We start from the raw sequence: 26,050 nt of genomic DNA, 5'->3' as shown, positions 1-26,050 counted from the left end.
TTTTGCTCTCTAGTAATACACAGATAAATTTCACACTTCTAAAAAATCTGCTAAGCCACCAAAGCTGATGTTCATGGATTTTTTTCTTTTTCTTTTTACCCCTAACTGCTGTACCTGCCGCAATGGGCCAGCTCCTCAGTTCCAAGCTGAGCCCTGGTGGTAAGTGGCCTTGTAGAAGGGTGGGAGGAATGAGGACCCTTACCACTCATGCTGGAATCCCAGGGCATCATACAGATTACGATTTGTGAGACAATTTCCCCAATCAAGAGCCTTTGTCACACCTGTAAGCTGAGATGGAAGGATCACTTGAGCCCAGGAGTTCAAGACCAGCATGGACAACACAGTGAGACCCTATCTCTTAAAAAAAAAAAAAAAAAAAAAAAAAAATTTTTTTTTTTTTTTTTTTTTTTTAAGGCATTTTAACTTCTCTTCCCCCTTCCAGCTCCTCTCCCTTCCCCAGGAGTTTTGTAGCCACAAAGTTAGAAACCCAGGCTTGGCAGGAAGGACTGCCCACCCCTCCTAGAGCAGTCAGCACCCACGGCTCAGTGGAAAGTGTGAAGGTGGGATGGAGACAGGCAGTAAAGAAAGGTGTATGCAGGAGTGTGTAGAGAGGGCTGCCGGATTGCCAAGTCAGCAGCACTCGCAGGGAGAAATGAGGAGAGTCTGACCCTTCTTTTTGAAAGAAAAAGAGGGGGCCCAGTGCAGTGTCTCACGTCTATAATCCCAACACATCGGGAGGCCAAGACAGGAGGATCACATGAACCCAGGAGTTCGAGACCAGCCTGGGCAACATAGGGAGACCCCATCTCTACAAAAAATACAAAAATTGGCCGGGCTTTGGTGGTGCATGCCTGTGGTCCCAGCTACTTGGGACCACAGGAGAATCACTTGAACCTGGGAGGTGGAGGTTGCAGTGAGCTGAGATTGTGCTGCTGCACTTCAGTCTGGGCGACAGAGCAAGAATCTGTCTCAAAAATCAAAGGAAAGTAATTTCACAGGGTAGTTGTGAGGATTAAATGAAATTACATACGATGCCCAGCATGCGCAAGTACACAGTAAATTGTAGTTATATTTAAAGATTATGCTTTTGATCTGAAACCCTTACTGTATTTGCTTCTATCAATGGGAGCAGACATAGTCATTGGAATTTGACTTAGAATTAAACACCCAGAGGAGCTTTCATATGTGCCCAGACCTTTGTTTTCTCTGCTGCATCAAATAACTTAAAACAGGTGAGCTGTGGCTCATGCCTGCAATCTTGCCACTTTGGGAGGTGGAGGCAGGTGGATCGCTTGAGCCAGGAGTTCAAGACCAGCCTGGGCAACATGATGAAACCCTGTCTCTACAGAAAATTTAAAAATTGGCCGGGTGTGGTGGTGTTCGTCTGTTGTCCCAGCTACTCAGGAAGCTGAAGCAGGAGGATTGCTTGAGCCCAGGAAGTTGAAGCTGCAGTGAGCTGTGATTGCACCACTGTGCTTCCAGCCGGGGTATCAGAGCAAGACCCTGTCAAAAATCAGGTGAGATGGGCTAACCCACTTCCTCCTCCACACACACACACCAGGCTTTCCTGACATATCTTTTGGGCATAAAATCCTAGGATGGTACTTCTGGCCTTTTGATACCGAGGCTCAGGGGCATATTATGACAACAAGGCTATGGTCTGGGGTCTTCTTGAATATGGTAGCCAGATCTGGAGGCAGGCGTCAGAGTGGGAACTTCTGTGTTTCCCTGCAAATAGTTCTGTAGTCCTTTGATTTTGGAGCTGGGCTGGAGACCAAGCACTGTGGCTCTGTCCATTTTCATAACTTTGTATATGTCCAGTTTTCCCCGTGAGATTTTATCATGAAGATTTTCAAGCATACACCACCTAGGTCATCGTTACCATTTTGCTGTACAGTCATGCCTTGCCGTCAACCATGGAGGTCCCATTAGATGACCTTAGAGCTGGGAAATTCCCATCAACTCCAGTGTATCTGTGTTTTAAGCTAAGTGTTGTTACAAAGGGGTCAAATAGTTGAAAAAAATTTAGAAGTTTATTAGGTAAAAAAGTTAACAGTAAGCTAAGGTCTTTTTATTCTTGAAAGGAAAATTTTTTATAAATTCAGGGTAACTGTGAGTCCCAGGCCTTCACATTCACTCTCTACTCACTCACCTTTCCAGCCCTGCAAGCTCCATTCATGGTAAGTGCCCTACACAAGCGTACCATTTTTATTTTTTATACTATATTTTTACTATAGTTTTTATATGTTTAGATACACAAATACCATTGGGTTACAGTTGCCTACAGTATTCCATACAGTAACATGTTGTAAAGGTTTGTAGCCCAGGAGCAATAGGCTATACTATCTAGGTTTGGGTAAGAATACTCTATGATGTTCATACAATGATAACATTGCAGGCTGGGCATAGTGGCTAACACCTGTAATCCCAGTGTTTTGGGGGGTCAAGGCAGGAGGACTGAGTTCAAGTCTGCAGTGAGCTATGACCGTGCCACTGCACTCCAGCCTGGGAACAGAGCGAGATCCTGTCTCTAAAAACAAAAATAAAATAAAAAATCCTATCCATGTTTGGGAATATTAATTTTTTTTAAATCACCTAATGACGCATTTCTCAGAATGTATCCCCATCAATGACATGTGACTGTATTCACTTTATTACATATCCTTCCATTCATCAATTTATCTTTTCTTTTTGTTGTTGTTTTTGTTTTTGTTTTGTCTTAGAGACAGTCTCACTCTGTTGCCCAGGCTGGAGTGCAGGGGTGCCATCATAGCTCACTGCAACCTCGAACTCCTGGCCTTGAGCAATCCTCCCACCTCATCCTCCCAAAGTGCTGGGATGACAGGTGTGAGCTACGGAGCCCAGCCTACATAATGTTTTTGAGATTCATCCATGTTTTATAGGTATCAGTAGTTCCTCTCTATTTCTGAGTATGGCTCTACCACTGCTTATTTATTCAATTGATGAACACCTAGGCTGTTTACAGTTTGGAGCCATTATGAATAAAGCTGCTGTGAACAGTCTTGTACAAGTCTTTGAAAACACAATCTTCAGTTTGGGGGAGTAAATGCCAAGGAGTGGAACTCTTGGGTCATGGGATAGGTGGTCTATTTAGAAACGGCCAGATCTTTTCCCAAAGTGATCATAGAATTTATACTGTCACCAAAAATGTATGAGAGTTCTAGTATCTTCTTTCCTTAGCAACATTTGGCGGTGTCAGACTTTAATTGAGCCGTTTTGATGGGCGTATAGTATATCTCGTTGCAGTTTTCATTGTCATTTATCTGATGACTCCTAATGATGGTACTTATTGGCCACAGGTATATCTTCTTTTGTGAGTTAGCTGTTCAATTATCTTGCCCATATTTCATCAGATTGTTGGTCTCTTCATTAAGTTGTAGAAGTTGGCCAGGCATGGTGGGTCACGCCTGTAATCCCAGCACTTTGGGAGGCCGAGGTGGGAGGATCACTTGAGGTCAGGAGTTCGAGACCAACCTGGCCAACATGGTGAAACCCCGTCTCTACTAAAAATATAAAAAGTAGCTGGGCAGGGTGGCAGTCACCTGCGCCTGTAATCCCAGCTACTTGGGAGGCTGAGGCAGGAAAATCACTTGAACCTGGGAGGCAGAGGTTGCAGTGAGCTGAGATCACGCCACTGCACTCCAACCTAGGTGACAGAGCAAGACTGTCTCAAAAAAAGAAAAAAAAAATGTTGTAGGAGTTGATTACATATTCTGGACATCAGTCCTTTGTCAGGTAGTTGTTTTGCAAATATTTAGTCCCAATGTAGGGCTTGCTTCTTTTCTTTTTTCTTTTTTTTTTTTTTTTTTTTGGCATGGGTTCATGCCATTCTCCTGCCTCAGCCTCATGAGTAGCTGGGACTACAGGCACACACCATCATGTCCGGCTAATTTTTTGTATTTTTAGTAGAGTCAGTGTTTCACCGTGTTAGCCAGGATGGTCTCGTTCTCCTGACCTCATGATCCACCCGCCTCAGCCTCCCAAAGTGCTGGGACTACAGGCGTGAGCCACCGCACCCAGCCGGCTTGCTTATTTTCTTAACAGTATCTTTTACTGGGCAGAAGTTTTTAATTAGAATGAAGTCTATTTTATAGACTTTTTCTATGTCCTGCCTAAGAAACCCCCAAGTTATATTCATCCATGTTTCCTTCAAGCTTTCTAATTTTAGCATTTATGTTTAAATATATGATCCATCTTGAATTAACTTTTTATGGATGGTATGAGACTAGAGTTGAGATTTCTTCGTTCCATATGGATGTCTAGTTATTCCAGCACCATCTGTGGAGAAGACCTTTCTGTTTAATTGTTGTGGTGCTTTGGTCAAAATTCTGTTTACCTAATTATAAGCTTGGATCTTGAGGGTGTGTGTATGTGTTTCATTTTATTTTCACTGACAAATAATAATTGTACATGCTCATGGAGTACATGGTAACGTTTCTTTTTTTTTTTTTTTTTTTTTTTGAGATAGAGTCTTTGTCGCCCAGGCTGGAGTTCAGTCCCCCAATCTTAGCTCACTGCAACCTCCACCTCCTGGGCTCAAGCAATTCTCCTGCCTCAGCCTCCTGAATAGCTGGGATTACAGGTATGCATCACCATGCCCAGCTAGTGTTTTGTATTTTTAGTTGAGATGGGATTTTGCCATGTTGGTCAGGCTGGTCTCGAACTCCTGGGCTCAAGTAATCTGCCTGCCTCGGCCTCCCAAAGTGCTGGGATTGCAGGAGTGAACCACTGCCCCTAGCCAATAGTAATAATTTTGTGTGTGTGTGTGAGACAGGGTCTCGCTTTGTTGCCCAGGCTGAAGTGCAGTGGCATGATCTCAGTTCACTGCAGCCTTGACCTCCAAGGCTAAGGCAACCTTCCAACCTCAGCCTCCTGAGTAGCTGGGACCACAGGCATATGCCACCAAACCTGGCTAGTTTTTTGTGTTTTGTTTTTGTAGAGATGGGGTTTCACCATGTTGCCCAGGCTGGTCTCGAACTCCTGGGCTCAAGTGATCTGCCCACCTGAGCCTCCAGAAGTGCTGAGATTAAAGGCGTGAGCCACCACGCCTGGCATGCATCATATGATGTGCTATTTGTAGTGTTTTGAGGAGCCTCCATGCTGTTCTGCATAGCGTCTGTACTAGTTTACATTCCTGAATGTGTGTATTTATTTATTTATTTATTTTGAGACAGTCATATGGTAATTACATGTGTAATGTAATGAGGTGATGGATATGCTAATTACCCTTATGTAATCATTATACATTATATGTATGGAAACATTACATCAGTGGTTCACCCAGGCTGGAGTGCAGTGGCACAATATCAGCTCACTGCAGCCTCCGCCTGCCGGGTTCAAGTGATCCTCCCACTTCAGCCTCCCGAGTAGCTGGGGTTATAGTCACATGCCACTGCACCCGGCTAATTTTTGTTTTGTTTTGTTTTGTTTTTTGAGATGCAGTCTCACTCTGTTGCCTAGGCTGGAGTGCAGTGGCATGATCTTAGCTCACTGCAATCTTCACCTCCCGGGTTCAAACAATTCTCCTGCCTCAACCTCCCAAATAGCTGGGATTACAGATGTCCGCCACCATGCCCAGCTAATTTTTGTACTTTTTAGTAAAGATGGGGTTTTGCTGTGTTGGCCAGGCTGGTCTCGAACTCCTGACCTCAAGTGATCCACCCGCCTTCGCCTCCCAAAGTGCTGGGATTACAGGCATGAGCCACCGCGCCCAGCCCCTGAGTGCGTGTGTAGGGGGGGTTGTTTTGTTTTTTGTTTGTTTGTTTTTGAGACAGTCTCACTCTATCACCCAGGCTGGAGTGCACTGGCACAATCTCAGCTCACTGCAACCTCTACCTCCCAGGTTCAAGCGATCTCCTGCCTTCGCCTCCCGAGTAGCTGGGATTACAGACATGCGCCACCATGCCTGGCTAATTTTTGTATTTTAAGTAGAGACAGGGTTTCACCATATTGGCCAGAGTGGTCTCGAACTCCTGACCTCGTGATCCACTAGCCTTGGCCTCCCAAAGTGCTGGGATTACAGGCGTGAGCCACCGCGTCCGGCTGAGTGCGTGTGTTTTTAAAGTGCATCATTATTACTGAACAGCAGCACGGAGAGTGTCTCACAGTTCCTGTGTGTTCTCACTTGGACTATTTTGCAACATTCCTCATGACGTTGAAAAGAAAATGCCATGACACTTGGTTACTGCTGAGGCGAGGCCAAGCCACCCTCTCCAGACCTGGGAAACCAGTGAGTATTAAAAATAGTTCAATCTTTTTCACTACTTTTTTAAAAATCTCATGAGTTCAGCTGAAATCTTTTTCCCCCAAATGATTCATGGAGTAAATCAATGTGTCTGATTTTGCCAAGGAGGGGAAACAGGACACCTGAAGGCCAGTTCATGTTTCCCCTGGTTGTGAGCCATCCTCTCCTCCAAGTTGCCTGATCCCTGCAAACAGCAGTTCTGTTTGTCTTCAGCTGCGTGCTTTTTGCTAGTCGTGCTGTGAACTTGAACTTGAGAAAACTTGATGCTGACTGGGCCTGGTGAAAACGCTACACACTCAAGTTGAGGGTCTTTTTAAATGGAAATGTTTTAGACTGGCTCACGCCTGTAATTTCAGCACTTTGGGAGGCCGAGGTGGGCGGATCACTTAAAGTCAGGAGTTTGAGACCAGTCTGGACAACATAGCAAATTCCCGTCTCTACTAAAAACACAAAAATTAGTCGGGCGTGGTGGCACATGCCTGTAATCCCAGCTACTCGGGAGGCTAAGAAAGGAGAATCACTTGAACCCGGGAGGCGGAGGTTGCAGTAAGCCAAGATCTCACCACTGCACTCCAGCATGGGTAACAAACAAACAAAAAAAAGTTTTTTTAAAAAAAAGGTTTTAGACAAGATAATTATTGTCAAAAAAGGACAACAAATAAGCACTCTTTTTTTTTTTTTATGTTTTGGGAGGTGAGGTGGGGAACTTAAGTGTGTGTTTCATAAGAAAGTAAATCCTCACGGTGATTTTTTTAAGCTTGAGAACACAGGAAAATGCTAAATCAGAAAGCTTGAAGCCAAGGAGCCTTGCCTGTGTGTGCAAGTGTGGACTTGAGCAGAGGGAAGCCTTAGGCACCTGTGCCAGGCGCATGCAATTTTTGCATGGACACGTCTTCCCGTATTTCCAATAACAACCAGAGAACCAGTTACCTGTCTTTTTCCTGCAGGAGGAAGGATGGGGGGACAGGATTCTTCCACCCAGGTACCCTTGCAGGTGTCTAAGCCTGGGCAGTGGAGTCTTGATTCCTGGCAGGCCTTGGTGAGCAGGCAACAGCCAGACTGCCAAAAACACCCAATTAGACTGAATGCGGCTGTGGGTAGGGAGGAAAGTTAAGTCTCTTTACACATCTCCTCTCTGCGTGCTGTGGTCTAGTTTGCACAGCCTCTTCTTATTCCTAATAACCCAGAAGCTGAGAATTTAGAGTCCTTGCTACTTAAGAAGGACTAATCTTCCCCAGCAGGTTGTCCTGCATTTGTTGAATGGGGTAAAAATTGCATAGCATCTCGAGTGCTGTGCCTACAAATTACCTTGATAAATGACTGTGACTCAGCAAAGCTTAGGCTTTTGCCCTAGTTTTGGAGGCTGGGGCTAACTAGGAAAAAAAATGGAGGGTCTGTTGGGTGTTTCTGCTGTTTTTACAAGGCTTCATAATTCCCCATTGTCTGCGTGTGCGTGAATCAGCAAGTGCTTGGCATCCTGATTGGGTGGTGTGATGGGAGCACCCACCTCGCAGAGCCTCAGAGCCCTCATTGTCTGCCTTTTCCATTTGCTCATTCCTACTTTGGCCAGTGGCATCCTGAAAGAGTTTTGTTAGTAACAGTGTTGAGGAAACCACGCATTAGAGGTAGCGGGGCTACGCTGACCAGCATCTGGGCTGGGTGATTGCTCAGATCTGAGCTCGCGCTTGCTGTGCTGCTCACCAGCTGTGTGAGCCCGAGGATGCTGTCCCGGCTCCCAGCCTCAGTTTCCTCACCTGTCGGACTAGACGGAACCAAACCAGGGGGAGAACAGAAAGCACCCACAGGTAGTAAGTGCTCACCGAGGCATTTCTCCGGATTCCTGCCATTGTTTACTTGCACTGGGAAGCACCCACAGCCTCCTCCTGGAAAACACACACCCCCTACTCTCAAGAACTTTTCATTTTAAAACAAACTGGCCCTCTGGTGTGTCATCCTTGTTTTCTGAAAGTGGGTTTTCTTTTCCACTCCACTGTGGTTTTTTTTCTGATAACAGCAGGGACTGTGTATTGGAGCTCACTCTATGGGAAGAATTTTGTACTCTTTTGACATTTAGGCACTATTATCCCCATTTGAAGATAAACTGAGGCTCAGGCAGGTTCAGTGACCTGCACTGGAGGTCAGGGTCAGTGGCAGAGCTGGAATTCAAGCCCCAGGATGTCTGACTGCAACACCCAGGTGCCTAACCACGATTTGATACTGTCATCCAGATGAAGGACATCACGGGGTAGGGAGATAAAGATGGAAGGAGGTGGGGGTGCCCAGCAACTGAGGGTGGCCGGGATCCCTTCATAAACCCAGCTCATCTATGCAGAGCATGTATCCCTCTGGAGTCAGTGCGCCTGGTTGGGGCCAGAATCCCCCCTCTTCCCACTCTGTCCGTCTATAGCTCTAGAAATAGAGAGTTACCCACATACCTGCAACTTCCCCTTTCTGCATGCCACAGGTAGCCATCACACTTTGTCCATCTCTTAGATTATTCTTAAGAGATAGCTTCCAGGAAGGGGGATTACAGCACCAGGAAGCAGAAACATTTCAAAGGCTCTTGATACATGTGGCCAAACTGTTTTCCAATTTACTCATCAGCCAGAGGACTACAGATCTTGCAACGCAGCATTTAAAACAACCACCTCCCAAGCCAGCCAATCTTTTTTTTTTTTTTTTTTGAGATGGAGTCTTGCTCTTGTCACCCAGGCTGGAGTGCAGTGGCGCGATCTCGGCTCACTGCAACCTCCACCTCCCACGCTCAAGCGATTCTCCTGCCTCAGCCTCCCTAGTAGCTGGGATTACAGTTGCATGCCACCCCACCCAGTTAATTTTTATATTTTTAGTAGAGACGGGGTTTTACCATGTTGGCCAGGCTAGTCTCAAACTTCTGACCTCAGGTGATCCACCCGCATTAGCCTCCCAAAATGCTGGGATTACAGGTGTGAACCACTGTGCCCGGCCCTTTTTTTTTTAAAGAGATGAGAGCTCACTCTGTTACCCAGGCTGGAGTGCAGTGGCACAATCATAGCTCACTGCAGTCTCGAACTCCCAGGCTCCAGCAATCCTCCCTTCTCAACCTCCCAAGTATCTGGGACCACAGGTACACACCACCACGCCCAGCTAATTTTTATTTTTTTTTTAATTTTTTATTTTTTTAACTTATTTTTTGAGATGGAGTCTCGCTCTGTCACCCAGGCTGGAGTGCAGTGGTGTGATCTCGGCTCACTGCAACCTCTGCCTCCCAGGTTCAAGCAATTCTCTGCCTCAGCCTCCCGAGTAGCTAGGATTACAGGTGCCCACCACCACGCCTGCTTATTTTTTGTTATTTTTAGTAGAGATGGGATTTCACCATCTTGGCCAGGCTGGTCTTGAACTCCTGACCTTGTGATCTACTCACCCTGATCTCCCAAAGTGCTGGGATTACAGCTGTGAGTCACCAAGCCCAGCCTAATTTTTTAAATTTCTGTAGAGACGGGGTCTCTAAGGTCGTTATCTTTAACCTCACAGAGTGAGATGAAACAAATACAGAAAATAATAATTACCAAATCTAGGTAGTGGGTAGATAGGTGGGTTTATGGTACACCTGGGATGACAGGTGTGAGTCACCGCACCCGGCCCTAAACATTTCAATTACAAGAGGGCTATGGGGGCCCACAGCCACAAGGGGTTTCACCCGCAGGAAGAAACAGACATGAAACCTGCTCACCTGGCTTTGAAACTCCTTGTGCTCAGCATGTGGCCCCAGCGGAGCAGCATCGGCCTCACCTGAGACCTTGCTAGAAATGCGCATTCTTGGGCCCCACTTCAGTCCTACTGAGTCAGGAACTCCAGGGCCGGGGCCCGGTTGTCTGGAAACAAACCCTCCAGGTGATGCTAGTGCCTGCGCAAGTTTGGGAGCTGCTGGACTACAGAAAGCTACGTGAACTGAAAGGGGAAATGTACCACACTTGTTTATAACCAAATCTGTGCCAGCTGGGAGCAGGTCCAAGGGAAATGTCACTTCCATCTCTCGTTCACATGATGAGTTGGCGCCTCTTAACTCAATAGTGTCTTTAGTTTGGATGATTTGACCATGTGGAAAATGTCCCTCTGTCCCTCATGTTAAGGGGTCTAGCCCTCACAGACCTTGTACTTCATACCGAGGCTTATGATGGCCTGGGCACGTTATTATTAATATCCCTGTTGTTCCCTCGGGAGGGGAAATGAAAGCTTAGAGCAGTTTATTTTATTTTTCCAAGACGGAGTCTCGCTCTGTTGCCCAGACTGGAGTGTAGTGGTGCGATCTTGGCTCACTGCACTCTCTGCCTCCTGGGTTCAAGCCATTCTCCTGCCTCAGCCTCCCAAGTAGCTGGGATTACAGGTGCCCACCACCACCCCTGGCTAAATTTTGTATTTTTAGTAGAGACGGGGTTTCGCTGTGTTAGCCAGGCTGGTCTCAAACTCCTGACCTTGTGATCTGCCCACCTCAGCCTCCCAAAGTGCTGGGATTACAGGCATGAGCCACCACGCCCGGCCCTCAGAGCAGTTTAGAAACAACCCAAGGTCGGCCGGGCGCGGTGGCTCATGCCTGTAATCCCAGCACTTTGGGAGGCTGAGGTGGGCAGATCACAAGGTCAGGAGATCGAGACCATCCTGGCTAACATGGTGAAACCCCGTCTCTATTAAAAATACAAAAAAAATTAGCCGGGCATGGTGGCGGGCGCCTGTAGTCCCAGCTACTCGGGAGGCTGAGGCAGGAGAATGGCATGAACCTGGGAGGCAGAGCTTGCAGTGAGCCAAGATTGTGCCACTGCACTCCAGCCTGGGCGACAGAGCAAGACTCCGTCTCAAAAAAAAAAAAAAAAAAAAAAGAAAGAAACAACCCAAGGTCCCACAGCTAGTAAGTGGCAGAACTGAAACTCAAACCCAGTCCATCTGCCAGAGACGGAGCTTTAGCAGCCACACAGGCTGAGAGAGAAAAAAAACAGAGAGTTGAGACACTTACATAAGGTGGGAGCCCTGCAAATGATTGGGTGTGGTGGTGTTCTGGAATCTTCTGAAGCTCTGTATTGAGTGCTGTGAGGTGTGGCTTTCCCCTGCCCCTCCTAACCTTGGACCCTGACACATCAAAGCCAGTCTTGGGCACATGTGGCTCTTGCCTGGCTGACAGTCCCCATCAAGCTGGTGAGGTGGTCTTGTCTTTCTTCCCCAACCTGTTGTAATTTGACTCTTAGGAATTGTGCCCTGAGCACTGAGACTTGTAGACATCCCGTTGTAGGGGTCTTGGTTGTGTATCAGTGTGCTCATGGCTCTTAGGGTGATACACACCCAATTCTCAAATCCTGTCCCGAATGACAGGTGGGGTCCAGAGGCACTTAAAAGTCCAGGGAGTCTGAGGGACAGGGATGCTGACAGTGGGCACTGGTGGTTTGTCTGTTTTACTGTTTCAGGAGGATGAGTCCACCATGTGGAAATCAAGACGGGCCTTCTGGCTACCCCAGGGGCCTCCGGCTCAGTTTCCTGAGCATGTCGGAGAGGGGTGCCAGGGGCCAGAGCTGAGGAATGAGGCTTGGCTTACTGCCCCCCAGGAGGAGTCCCTCTGGAGAGTCTCAGAAAGTACCTGCAATGGCAATACAACAGAAGAGCCTCTAAATATTTCCTTTTGTGGATAGGGCAGGAAAGCCAAAGGAAATGTGAAGAGGTGTCTGAACGCCCAGAGGAAACCAGTGGGCCTTTCCAGAAGTTCTATTTGTGGTAAGAAACCTTGGCATGGGGCAGCCAGCTCTCCTGCAAAAATAGACCAATGTGCCGAGAATTCTGGGAGCTCAATTCTGGGAGCAATTCCCTCCACGGGGAAGAGGGCTTGCACTGGGACTTAGAATGATCTGCCCCCTCTCTTCTGCTTGCCCCTGGACTCCAGAACCAAAAACAAGGAGAAAAAAAGGTAAACTTTTTTCCTAAAAAAAGAACTCTTGGCCAGGTGGAGTGGCTCACACCTGTAGTCCCAACACATTGGGAGGCTGAGGCAGGAGGATCACTTGAGGCCACGAGTTTGGGACCAGCCTGGAAAACATGGCGAGACCCTGTCTCTACCAAAAAAAACACAAAAATTATCTGGGTGTGGTGGCGCATGCCTGTAGTCTCAGCTGCTCAGGAGGCTGAGGCAGGGGGATTGCTTGAGCCTGGGAGGTCGAGGCTGCAGTGAGCTATGATCGCGCCAGTGTACTCCAGCCTGAGTGACAGAGTGAGAACCCCATCTCTTAAAAATACAAAAAACCAGAGCTTATGAATGTATCCATGACTTAACTCAAAAGTGGCCCAGTGGAAACACAGGGCAAAGGAAGGTTTCACATAAGCACCTGGACACAAACGGACCCAGGAGGTGACACATGGCATTGAGAACCCACTCCCCGTCACTAGGTCTTTTTTTTTTTTTTTTGAGATGGAGTCTTGCTCTGTCACCCAGGCTGGAGTGCAGTGGCGCGATCTGGGCTCACTGCCAGCTCCGCCTCCCGGGTTCACGCCATTCTCCTGCCTCAGCCTCCAGAGTAGCTGGGTCTACAGGTGCCCGCCACCTCGCCCGGCTAGTTTTTTGTATTTTTTTTTAGTAGAGACGGGGTTTCACCATGTTAGCCAGGATAGTCTCGATCTCCTGACCTCATGATCCGCCTGTCTCGGCCTCCCAAAGTGCCGGGATTATAGGCTTGAGCCACTGCGCCCGGCCCCGTCACTAGGTCTTTTGGCCCCAAATGGGTGAGATGACTAAGAAAATAGGATACCATGTGCAGCAGACGGGAGGGTGGCTAGACAGAAAATGATGGCCTTGACTGTGATGGTCATCACAGACAGGACCTCTAAGAAAGGTGGCCAAGGGGGTCTGAGGACCCATGTTCAGAATAGCAGGCTGACAGCCTAACAAGGGTCTGGGACATCACCATGAAAGAAGACAATGAAGCCAGGTGCAGTGGCTCACACCTATAATCCCAGCACTTTGGGAAGCCAAGGCGGGAAGATTGCTTGAGCCCAGGAGTTTGAGACCAGCCTGGGCAACATAGCAAGACCCCCATGACTACTAAAAATTAAAAAATTAGCCAAGCATGGCTGGGCACGGTGGCTCAGGCCTGTAATCCCAACACTTCGGGAGGCCGAGGCAGGTGGATTACGAGGTCAGGAGTGCGAGACCAACCTGACCAACATGATGAAATTCCGTCTCTACTAAAAATACAAAAATTAGCCAGGTGTGGTGGCGGGCACTTGTAACCCCAGCTACTCAGGAGGCTGAGGCAGGAGAATTACTTGAACCCAGGAGGTGGAGGTTGCAGTGAGCCAAGATCATGCCATTGCACTCCAGCCTGGGTGACAGTGAGACTCTGTCTCAAAAAAAAAAAAAAAAAGAAAAAAATTATTAGCCAAGCACAGTGGCATGTGCCTGTTGGGAGGCTGAGTGTGGAGGGAGGATTGCTTGAGGCCAGGAGTTGGAGACCAGCCTGGGCAACATAGCAAGACCTCGGCTTGGAAGTAAGGAAAGAAAGAAGGGAGGGAAGGAGGGATGAAGGTAGAGAGAAATGGGACGAGATGGACTCCTGAGGCCATCCTAATTCTGGAACACAACACGATGGCCTCTGTGTTAGGAGGGCTCATTCGGCTTCTCTCCAAGGCAGCGGTCCCCATCTTTTTGGCACCAAGGACCAGTTTTGTAGAAGACAATTTTCCACGGATGGGATGGGGGGATAGGGGTGGGAGGGGATGGTTTCAGGATGAAACTGTTCCACCTCAGGTCACCAGAAGTTAGATTCTCATAAGAGGTGCCCAACCTACATCGCTCGCACGTACAGTCCACAATAGGGTTTGTGCTCCTATGAGAATGTAATGCCACACTGATCTGACAGGAGGCAGGGCTCAGGCAGTAATGCTCACTCACCTGCCACTCACCTCCTGCTGTGCGGCCAGTTCCCAACAGGCCATGGAATGCTTACTGGTCCACAGCCCTGGAGTTGGGCACCCCTGTTCTAAGGCACAAACTTCTACTGTCTTAGGAGCGGCGCCCTGGCCTCCACAGCAGGGAGAGAGCAGGAATACCCAGCCACAGATATTGATCAGGATATTGACCAACTTCCTACCGTCATGGTGGATCCAAGCCTGGAGCCCTCTGGGTGGTCATCAGGTAATCCCAGCACATTTTCCTGCCCTGGACTTCTGGCCACGCTGAGGTTGCTGTGAACAGACACGATGTGCAGGGTCATGGATGTGCAGCTCAGATTCCTTGACAAGCGGGAGCTTTATTTTATGGCCCAAGCAGTTTGGAGACAAAATCATAAGGTGCTTACCCATCCAGTGACTTCTCAGCCGGCAATGGGAGGTGTCAGACTGACCAGATCCTACTGCCCCTTCCGCCCACAGAAGATGGGTCTGCATTTCTCTCTCTCTCTTGGTGGCCAAGAACTGTCAACATCCAGCTATGACTCTGCACTCAGCCGCCACTCAGCCTGCTCAGGTTGAAAGGTCAAATATTGTCTGGAATTGGCAGCCCAGCTTACTAGCAGCTCTTCTGTCTTCAGAGTGCTGCGAGGGGAGCTGTCACCGGGCTGAGGCAAGGACCAGAGAGGGAACTCCCGCGACAGAGAAAGCTCACCCCTGGGTATGTTCTGGAGGGACAATGGCAGGGTCTGTCCCAGGAACTTTATTAGCTGGCAGTTAAGATCCTCATCCACAGAAAAGCAGGTAAGAATTAGCCAGGTGGTGTGTGCCTATGGTCCCAGCTACTCAGGAAGGTGAGGAGGGAGGATTGTTTGAGCCCAGGAGGTTGAGGCTGCAGCTAGCTATGATTGTGTCACTGCGCTCCAGGCTGGAAAAAGCAAGATCTTGACTCAAAAAAAAAAAGGAAGAAAGAAGAAAGAGAGAAAGAAGAAAGAAAGGAAAGAAAGAGAAAGGGAAGGAAGGAGAAAGAAAAGAAGGAAGGAAGGAAAGAAAGGAAGAAACAATGACAAAGAAAGGAAAGAAAGGAGAAAAGAAAAGAAAAAAGAAAAGCAGATAGGAAAGTGAGGGGAGAGGGCCAGGAAGACAGAAGACGGGATGGGCAAGAAGGGTGGGAAGGATTCCCACACGAGATTCAGGAGTGGCTCTGCGTTGGGAAATCCATCTACAACTGCCAGGTACTTGGTTTTGCAAACAAGCACAGAGAAACCTTCATCCACCTCTGTGCCATGTTGGACTGAAGTAGAAATGAGCTGCTGTTTTCTGGAAGCACCCCATTTCTTGGAGCTAATCTTCTCTAATAATGAATTCTGGTGGAGCCTGCCATTCACAGCACCCCACCCTCCCATCTGTAGGAGGTGGGCACAGGACCCAGGCCAGTTAATCAGAGAGCTCCCTTGCCCTGGGATGAGCATGTGACCCAGATGGCTTCATCACGGGGAAGATCCTCTTGCCTGTTCTAGCCACTATGCTGGAAGAACAGGATTTGGGCTTGCTGGCCACCATCTTCCAGTCCACGCTGGGAACCCGTTCGCAGGAGGAGGGAAGGAGGACAACCCATTTTGAGGGAGCATATGGACGGCAGCTATAGAAGGCTCCATATGTGCCCAATGCTAGATCCACCCCATCTTTTCCTGTTCCATAAATCCATACATCTTCTCCCGCTTTTGCTTACCCTAGTTTGAGTTACATTTCTGACACCTGCCACCATAAAAGCCCAAATGATTACAGGGAATATTTGGTTACAGGAAAGACCCAGCAGTCTGTGAAAAAAGAGGCTGCTGATGCATAGTCATCACAGACCAGCGCAAAGAGTGAAACAGAAATGTCCAGCTTAATGTGCAAAAGCCTCTTTGGATCCTTGAGAGGCACTCAGACTTAGAGCAAACTGGTAAACTGATATTCTTCTTTCATCCAGGTAAGCGCGTTAACTAGGTTAATGTTCCTGTCTTAAGGGACTGCTGTAGGTTAGGGTGAGTAAATGAAAGAAGCAAGTTTTTAAACAGGAAAAAGGCTGCAGAGAAGTTGAGGTGACAAGCATCGCTTCACCCCCAGTGGAAGGTGAGCTTGTCTATTAGGTCCCAGGAACTGAACTGGAGTTCCGTGGTTAGGGGATGACCCATCTCAACCAGAAAACTCCCATCATCCTCCCGTGGGGATGTGATTAAGATCTTCTCCAGAAGGAGATGGCCTCGTGCGTTAGGGCTTTTTAATCTCCCTGTCCCACCTCTAGAAGGGCATTGCTAATGGCCTTGCCCTGCCAAGTCTTCAGCCTACAACAGCACTGCCCTGCTTCAGACACAGCCCAGATCCTTCCCAGACACGCTGTTATTCCGACTTTTTGCCCTTTCAGTCCAGCCTTCCCTATCACTTATGCTGAAATTGGGAACGTTTCCCAAACCAACAATTTCCTGGTCCACAATGTTCTCTTACTGAGTGTCCCCACAGGAGAGATAGGCAGCCTGATAAATAAAACCAGTCATAAAACCTCCCTGCCTTAGCAAAGGGATTGCTTTGCCAGGCTGCTGTCACATAGCACTCCTGTCTCCCGTTTGACTTCACATAGTAAAAATTGTCTAAAAGATAAGGCAGGAGCTCCGGTTGACACCATCACCCCCATAGATCTCTCTCTAGAAGCATTGGAAGAGGCCGTCTCAAAAAAGACAAAAAAATAGAAGCATTGGAGGAAAGATATGGTTTGTAGTGAAACAAATTGGAAGTCAAGCTTAGCCTCAACCACTTACTTGCTTCTGACCTTGGGTCAGTCCTATGTACCTAGGAACCTCGGTTTTCTTTTCTTCCTTTTCTTTTCTTTTTTTTTTTTTTTTTTTTTTTTTTTTTTTGTGAGATGGAGTCTTGCTCTGTCACCCAGGCTGGAGTGCAGTGGTGCAATCTCGGCTCACTGCAACCTCTGCCTCCTGGGTTCAAGTGATTCTCGTGCCTCAGCCTCTGGAGTAGCTGGGACTACAGGCGTGCACCACCATGCCCAGCGAAATTTTGTATTTTTAGTAGAAACAGGGTTTTGCCATGTTGGTCAGGCTGGTCTCAAACTCCTGATCTCAAATGATCCACCCGCCTCAGCCTCCCAAAGTGCTAGGATCACAGGCACAAGCCACCGCACCTGGCTGGAACCTTGACTTTCTTCTGTACGCTGGAGGGGGGACAGTAATATTGCAATGTTTACAATTAGGTTCAATTGAGAGTAACAGAGGTCTGAATACAGTAGCTGAAATGGGGTGGGCAGATCACTTGAGGCCACGAGTTCAAGACCAGCCTGGGCAACATAGTGCCATACCATCTACAAAAAAATAAAAATTAGCCGGGCATGGTGGCACAGGCCTGTAATTCCAGCTACTCAGGAGGCTGATGTGGGAGGATCACTTGAGCCCTGAAGGTTGAGGCTACAGTGAGCTGTGATTGCACCACTACACTCCAGCCTGGGTGACAGAGTGAAACCCTGTATCTAAAAAAATAAAAAATAAAACACTTGGCCATGCCTAGCTGCAAGAACATCTGGGAAAGGTAGCTGTGGTAGGTAACCTCAAAAATGGCCCCAATATCACTGGATGCAGTGGCTCACACTTTAGGAGGCCAAGGCAGGAGGATTACTTGAGCCCAGGAGTTCCAGACAAGCCTGGGCAACATAGTAAGACCCTGTCACTACAAAAAAATTCAAAATTAGCTGAGCATGGTGGTGCATACCTGTAGTCCCAGATACTTGGGAGGCTGAGGTGGGAGGATCACTTGAGTCCAGGAGTTCAAGACTACAGTAAACTATGACCACGCCACTGCACGCCAGCCTGGGTGCCAGAGTGAGATCCTGTCTCAAGAAAAAAAAAAGGCCCTTCTCCACTCCCCAAAAGTCCCCATTAATCCCTTTATTCCAGTGTTTTCCCCCCTTGTGAGGAAGGGGGGAAATTTGTATTTGTATTTCCACTCCCTTTGAGTGTGGCTGGACCTAGTAACTTTCTTCTAACCAATAGACTATGGCTAGAAAAATAGAATTTAGTCACATAACCATATCTAGCTGCAATAACATCTGCATTAGTCTGTTTTCATGTGGCTGATGAAGACATACCCGAGAGTGGGAAGAAAAAGAGGTTAAATTGGACTTAAAGTTCCACATGGCTGGGGGGGCCTCAGAATCATGGCGGGAGGTGAAAGGCATTTCTTTCATGGCAGCAGCAAGAGAAAAATGAGGAAGCAGCAAAAGCAGAAACCCCTGATAAACCCATCAGATCTCGTGAGACTTACTCACTATCACAAGAATAACATGGGAAAGACTGGCCCCCACGATTCAATTACCTCCCACTGGGTCCCTCCCACAACATGGGGGAGTTCTGAGAGATACCATTCAAGTTGAGATTTGGGTGGGGACACAGCCAAACCATATCCACATCTATGGAAAAAGTGATGGGATGTCCCTTCTGAGATTAGGTTTCAAAGAGATGACGGTTCTGTCTTGGGCGTCCTCTCTTGCTCTGAGGAAAACCAGACACCATGTTGTGAGGTGCTCTCTGGAAAGGCCCACAAGGCAAGACACTGATGCCTCTGCCGGGCACAGTGACTTACACCTGTAATCCCAGCACTTTGGGAGGCCACGGTGGGGGGATCACTTGAGGTCAGGGATTTGAGACCAGCCTGGCCAACATGATGAAACCCCATCTCTACTAAAAATACAAAAATTAGCCAGCATCGTGGTGCACACCTGCAGTCGCAGCTACTCAGGAGGCTGAGGCAGGAGAATCATTTGAACCCAGGAGTCAGATGTTGCAGTGAGCTGAGATCATGCCACTGTACTCCAGCCTGGGTGACAAAGCGTGACTCTGTCTCAAAAAAAAAAAAAAGAGAGAGAGAGAGAAACTGATCCCTATGGTCAACATCTAGCGAGGACCTGAGGCCCTCAGTGCAACAGTCTTATCATGAGTGACCTTGGGAAGAAGATCCTTCCCCAGATTGACCTTCAGATGATGGCGGCCCTTGCGGAAATCTCAATGCAATCTCACAAGAGACCTGAGCCAGAGGACCCACTGAAAACATGAGATGCCAAACTTTTTTGTTCTGATTTCAGGAGCTAAGTGGTGTGCTCATTTGTTAAACAATAGCTAACTAATACAATAGTTTTCCAGCTAGACACATTTCCAGGATTCTGTTACTAAGAAGGAAGGGAAGGCTGGAGATTGGGAAGCAGTGAATAGTCACCGTCGCCGAAACTGAGGGGTTAATTTGATCAGGTCTGGTTGCCCTGCTTGCTTTGGTCACTTGCTTGTTTTGTTAATTTTTCTTTTTTCTCCTTTTTCCTTTCTTTTCTTCCTCTTGCTTTCTTTCTCTCTCTTTCTTTCTCCTTCCATCCTTCCTTCCTTCCTTCCTCCCTCCCTCCCTTCCTTCCTTCTTCCCTCCCTCCCTCCCTCCCTCCCCTCTCTTCCTCCCTCCTTCCTTCCTTGCCTGCTGTGTCAATTTTTTTTTTTATTATAATAGAGACAAGGTCTCACTATGTTACCCAGGCTGGTCTTAAACTGGGCTCAAGCAATACTCCCACCTTGGCCTCCCAAAAAACTGGGATTATAGGCATGAGCCACCATGCCTGGCCTTTTTCTCTTTTTCCTCTGAAGCTGAAGACAGTCATAGCTGAAGGCTGTGGTAGCTGAATACCATGGTATTAAACACTGAAATGTACCCTTCACTAGCTTCTTTAGAGATCACAGTCACAGGTCACTATGGTAATGTTTGCTTCAGTTGTTTTTCGGGAACTTGGGCCAGCTCCCATCCAGTTCAATCAGGTTGGGACCACCAGTTCTTCAGTGGGCCTGCCCAAATGCCCAGGAAGTGGACTTTTGATGTCAGAGGGCCAAAGATCCCACCCTCAGATCATGCTAATGCCACCACTTTCTGTACACACGTCCTATGAAATGCCACAAACCCTGACTACTACGCTTGTGAGGAACAAACCTATCAAATAATTTTCCCTACTGCCAATCACCTTTCCCCATGCCTTATACCACCAGTTTCCCTAACCCATAAATATCCCTAAGCCTTATCTTCAGGAAGCAGGATGTGAGAGCTGTTCTACCTCCTTGCTTGGTGGCCTTGCAAATAAATCTTTTCTCTTTTGCAAAACCCACATCATAGTCACAGTGACTGATTTACTGCATGCGGGCAGGACAGACCTGCACCCGGCCAATAACACCACTCATACCCACCCCAAAGGGCTGTTGTGAGGATGGAATGAGGTAAATATGTAATGTACCCATATCCAATTTGCCAGCATCCAGGAAGTGACTAAGGAGACATGGTTTTATTATTATTATTATTGTATTTTTTGTAGAGATGGAGTTTCCCCATGTTGGTCAGGTTGGTCTCGAACTCCCAACCCCAGGTGATTTGCCCACCTCGGCCTCCCAAAGTGCTGGGATTACAGGCGTGAACCACCACACCCGGCTGGAGATATGGTTTTTAGTGAAGGGCCACTGTCTAGTGTCTGCTTCCCAAGCTTTTTGCCAAGCTCCTCTAGGAGACAAGGTGGGCTGTGTCTAATATTCGATCTTTCCTGACTTCTCCCCTTTGACAGTTCAGATTCCCCATGCCCTCATCCAATTAGTATAATTACTACTTCTTTTTCTTTTTCTTTTTCTTTTTGAGACGGAGTCTTCCTCTGTTTCCCAGGCAAGAGTGCAGTGGCACTATCTTGGCTCATTGCAACCTCCACCTCCCCTGTTCAAGTGATTCTCCTGCCTCAGCCTCCTGAGTAACTGGGGTTACAGGTGCCTGCCACCATGCCTGGCTAATTTTTGAATTTTTAGGAGAGACGGGGGTTTCACCATGTTGGCCAGGCTGATCTCGAACTCCTGACCTCAGGTGATCTGCCCACCTCGGCCTCCCAAAGTGCTGGGATTACAGGCGTGAGCCACCACACCTGGCATTATAGTCACTACTTCTGCAAAAATAAAGATCCCCAAGCCCAGCAGGAGGGTTCACAGAATGGTAAGATTTCAGAGGAAAAGGGGCTACAGCCCTTCTAATTCAATTTCCTCACTCACCATTGTGAACCCAGACACTTGCACAAGTCACAAAGGGACCTGGCCCCTCTGGAGAGATGACCTAGCTCTGTGTTCCTCCCTCTCTCCAAACTGCTAATGCTCAGGCAGAGGCTGGTGTATGCGGCATTTTACAAAGTTTCCTATACAAGCACTTTGGGAGGCTGAGGTGGGTAGATCTCTTGAGGTTAGGAGTTCAAGACCAGCCTGGCCAACATGGTGAAACCCTGTCTACTGAAAATACAAAAAAATTAGCCGGGCACGGTGGCACGTGCCTGTAATCCCAGCTACTCCCAGCTGAGGTGGGAGAATGGCTTGAATCTGGGAGACGGAGGCTGTAGTGAGCTTAGATTGCACCATTGCACTCCAGCCTGGACTACAGAGTGAGACTCTGTCTCAAAAAAAAAAAAAATCTATAAAGTGTCCTATAGAAAAAAATTAATGTGCACTAGTTCAACCCAGTTTTCTGTCCCTGAGAGGAGTTGAGGTCAGGTTTATGGGACATGCGGTGCTTTTTGAGTGAACAAGCGTCATATGTCCTTCTGGTTTCCCTTTAGGCTTTTGGGGGCCCCTCCTCTTGTGTCTTTGGCTTGGCAGGGAGCTGAAGTCCTTGCAATCACGAGCCTGTCCCTCATGGATATAACTGGGAGAAAAGTCTAGAAAGTGCTCCCTGGGGTCCCAGGATAATGTGTCCATCTACCTAAGGCAAGAATGCAATCTGTATTATCTATCACCCTTCCCCAAGGGTGCAGGATTTATGTCGCCCTGGAAGAATGCAGACTCCCGAATCAGTTCACACACAATGAAACTCCAGTTTTTCAGAATAGATTGAGAGCAAAGCCTTTCAGTGAAAATGAATGTTCTGGGCAGAAAAAAAAAATTAATGAAAGTCCTGAGATTTTTTTAAACTATTAATCCAATAACAGGAGGTAAAATGTGCCAGTATCCCTGCCGCTTATTTCCACTAGTGAACTGGGCTATACAGGAACTTAATAAAACATTCACAGAAGGCAGCCGGGCGCAATGGCTCACGCCTGTAATCCCAACACTTTGGGAGGCCAAGGTGGGCGGATTGCCTGAGGTCGGGAGTTTGAGACCAGCCTGGCCAGCATGGTGAAACCCCATCTCTACTGAAAATACAAAAATTAGCCGGGCGTGGTGGTGGGTGTCTATAATCCCAGCGACTCAGGAAGCTGAGGCAGGAGAATCGTTTGAACCTGGGAGGCAGAGGTTGCAGTGAGCCGAGATGGTGCCACTTCAGCCTGGGCAACAGAGAGAGATTTCATTTCAAAAAAAAAAAGAAAAAGAAAGAAAAGAAAAAAGAAAAACAACAAAACAAAACAAAAATATTCACAGAGGGCTCAACTGCAATATTTAAAATCTTTACCAGTGGCCGGATGCGGTGCCTCATGACTGTAATCCTAGCACTTTGGGAGGTCAAGGCGGGTGGATCACCTGAGGTCAGGAGTTCGAGACAAGCCTGGCCAACATGGAGAAACCCCATCTCTACCAAAAATACAAACATTAACCGGGTGTGGTGGTGCATGCCTGTAATCCCAGCTACTCAGGAGGCTGAGAGGGAAGGATCACTTGAACCCAGGAGACGGAGGTTACAGTGAGCTGAGATGGTGCCACTGCACTCCAGCCTGGGCAACAGAGCAAGACTGTCTCAAAAAAAAAAAAAATTTTACCCATCATTTGTATTTCATAAACAGCAGCAATTTCATTAAAATCAGTGCATATGGGGAAAATGGATGCATAGGTGGTGTCCTATCTTCTTGTTTAATGCTATGTTAACATATTTTTGCACGTTTGAAAAATTGACATGGATAAATTTTTAGCATGAAGTTGCAGAAGCGGACCTGGGTTCTAACTGTAAGATGCAGAGGAACCCTACTCATACAGAAGCTTTGTGAAGTTGACTCATTGCTAACGTCCCTGTGAGTACCTAACTTAAAAAGCCCAGTGTAGCCAGGCATGGTGGTGCATACCTGTAATCCCAGTTGCTCAGGAGTCTGAAGCAGGAGGATCACTTGAGGCCAGCAGTTCGAGGCTGTAGAGCATGGTGATTGTGCCTGTGAATGGCCACTGGGCAACATAAGGAGATCCTGTCTCTATTTAAAAAAGAAAAAGAAAAGAAAGTTCGTCAAGAACTGGAGGGCTATGGAAGACTGAGCATTGAGTTTAGAAAGTTGTCACTACAGGGCGGCCATGGTGGCTTGTGGCTGTAATCCCAGCATTTTGGGAGGCCGAAGTGGGGTGATTGCTTGAGCCTAGGAATTTGAGACCAGCCTGGGTGACATGGCAAGACCTCGTCTCTACTAAAAATTTTAAAAATTAGCCAGGCATGCGGGCATGTGCCTGTAGTTCCAGCTACTTGGGAGGCCCAGGTGGGAAGATTAGTTGAGCCCAGGGGTTCGAGGTTGCAGTGATCTAAGACCACTCCACTCAATTCCAGCCTGGGCCGCAGTATGAGACCCTGCCTCCACATAAATAAATAAAAAGTAAAAGAAAGTTGTCAGGCCGGGCGCGGTGGCTCAAGCCTGTAATCCCAGCACTTTGGGAGGCCGAGACGGGTGGATCACGAGGTCAGGAGATCGAGACTATCCTGGCTAACACGGTGAAACCCCGTCTCTACTAAAAAATACAAAAAACTAGCCGGGCGAGGTGGCGGGCGCCTGTAGTCCCAGCTACTCGGGAGGCTGAGGCAGGAGAATGGCGTGAACCCAGGAGGCGGAGCTTGCAGTGAGCTGAGATCCGGCCACTGCACTCCAGCCTGGGCGACAGAGCGAGACTCCGTCTCAAAAAAAAAAAAAAAAGAAAGTTGTCACAACAAAATGAGGCACATGGAGTTTGAACACCTCTCTTTTTGGGAGAACCCACTGAGTAGACAACACCGTGTGTGCGTGTGTACATGAGTGCATCTGTGAGTGTGTGTGGGGTGCTTTGGATGGGGGAAGAGTGTGAAGGAGGCCATGAATCCTTTTATTCTGATAAAGAGCAGGGCCAGGTGCAGTGGCTCACACCTGTAATCCCAGCACTTTGGGAGGCCAAAGCAGGTGGATCATTTGAAGTCAGGAGTTTGAGACCAGCCTGGTCAATGTGGCAAAACCCTGTCTCTACTAAAAATACAAACAAACAAACAAAAATAGCCAGGCGTGGTGGTGCACACCTGTAATCCCAGCTACTTGGGAGGCTGAGGGAGGAGAATTGCTTGAACCCAGGAGGCAGAGGTTGCGGTGAGCCGAGATTATGCCACTGCACTCCAGCCTTGGTGACAGAGCATGACTCTGTCTAAAAAAAAAGGAGCAGGAGTATTTATGAAACAGCCAGGAGCTGGGTATGTGTCCAGCTTGCATCTTTGTGATAAGCATTTGATAACCATTGAGCTTAGCAATAGAGTTACAGAAATGGTACTTAGATGTTTTCCTTTTTCTTTTCTTTTTTTGAGACAGTGTCCTGCTCTGTCACCCAGGATAGAGTGCCATGGCGTGATCACGGCTTACTGCAGCTTCGACCTTCTGGGTTCAAGCCATTTTCCTGCGTCAGCCTCCCAAGTAGCTGGGACCACAGGTGCACCTGGCTAATTTTTAAATTTTTGTAGAGATGGGGGTCTTGCTATGTTGCCCAGGCTGGTCTCAAACTCCTGGCCTCAAGTGATTCTCCTGCCTCGGCCTCCCCAAGGGCTGGGATTACAGGTGTGAGCCATCTCCCCTGGCCTGTGATTGCTTTTGTTAACATGGTACTCTGCCATTATATTATCTATTAGGAATTTGATATGCTCAGAAGATATAGTGAGTTGCCTGTTTACTAACATCGGGGTCCTTTCAGGTAGTGTCCACCACAGGAAACATTACTATTTGGGTTTTGTGACCCAGGAATCCATATTTACCTGGTGGCAGTGACCCAGCACTCACCTTTCCAGACCTCATCTGGTGGCCTTGTAACCCTGGAGATGAAGCTGCATGCACATAAGCAATCAGTCGCAGTGTATCGGCACAGGGTCCCAATGCACTCCAGGATTCATTTCGGGATGGCTTCCCTTCCCTCAGCCGGGCCTCCAGCCCTGTTGCTCTCCATGCCTGCCCATCTCTGCCTCCACGGCGATCATGTGTTTGCAGGGAGCCATCAATATCCTCTTCTCTTATGCTTTCTGAATGGGAGAGTCAATCTCAACGGGAAGCCAGCAGGGACTTGGGTGGACAGGTGTCTCACGCTGGATGGGCGAACCCAGATGGGAGGGAGGGTGGGCTCGCTCTCATTTGTGGGTGGGTCATGGGATTTGCTACAAAGCTGGAGGGAAAATCTGGACCCCTAAAGAGGGGTCCCTTCCCTTCCTAAGGGAAGGCCCCAGTTTGAGACTGCAGGAGGAGCTGGGTAGCCATTGGATATGGTTTAAAGCACATGAATCATGATCAGGGTGCACTGTTTGGACAGCAAGTCAGTGGCCCAAGGAGAGAGAGGTTAGTGATGGGCAGTGTCCTGGGACTCACCGATTCATCTTTATATTTTTCTCTTTAAACATTAGGAGGAGGCTGGGTGCTATGGCTCACACTTGTAGTCCCAGCACTTTGGGAGGCTAAGATGGGCAGACTGCTTGAGCTCAGGAGTTTGAGACAAGCCTGGGCAACATGTCGAGACCCCGTCTCTACAAGAAATTTAAAAATTAGCCGGGCATGGTGGTAGGTGTCTGTGGTTCTAGGTACTCAGGAGGCTGAGGCCGTAGGATTGCTTGAGCCTGAGAAGTTGAGGCTACAGGGAGCTGTGAGCTCACCACTGCACTCCAGCCTGG

General features: G+C 48.0%; 1 long non-coding RNA gene across 1 annotated transcript; it reads right to left on the bottom strand.

The window, feature by feature from the left end:
• Window positions 1-22,413: 22,413 nt before the first annotated feature.
• On the bottom strand, window positions 22,414-25,312 carry LOC102118823 (uncharacterized). The gene is made up of 3 exons (XR_286844.5): window positions 25,176-25,312; window positions 23,250-23,372; window positions 22,414-22,520 (listed from the first exon to the last, which is right to left on the bottom strand). It is a non-coding gene; the product is annotated as an uncharacterized lncRNA (long non-coding RNA).
• Between the last annotated feature and the right edge of the window lie 738 nt (window positions 25,313-26,050).

The sequence above is a fragment of the Macaca fascicularis genome, chromosome 20 (assembly GCF_037993035.2).
Source record: "Macaca fascicularis isolate 582-1 chromosome 20, T2T-MFA8v1.1".
Classification (NCBI taxonomy): Eukaryota; Metazoa; Chordata; class Mammalia; order Primates; family Cercopithecidae; genus Macaca; species Macaca fascicularis.
The sequence above is the reverse complement of the archived record's forward strand: the minus strand, read 5'-3'. Positions and strand labels throughout refer to the sequence as shown.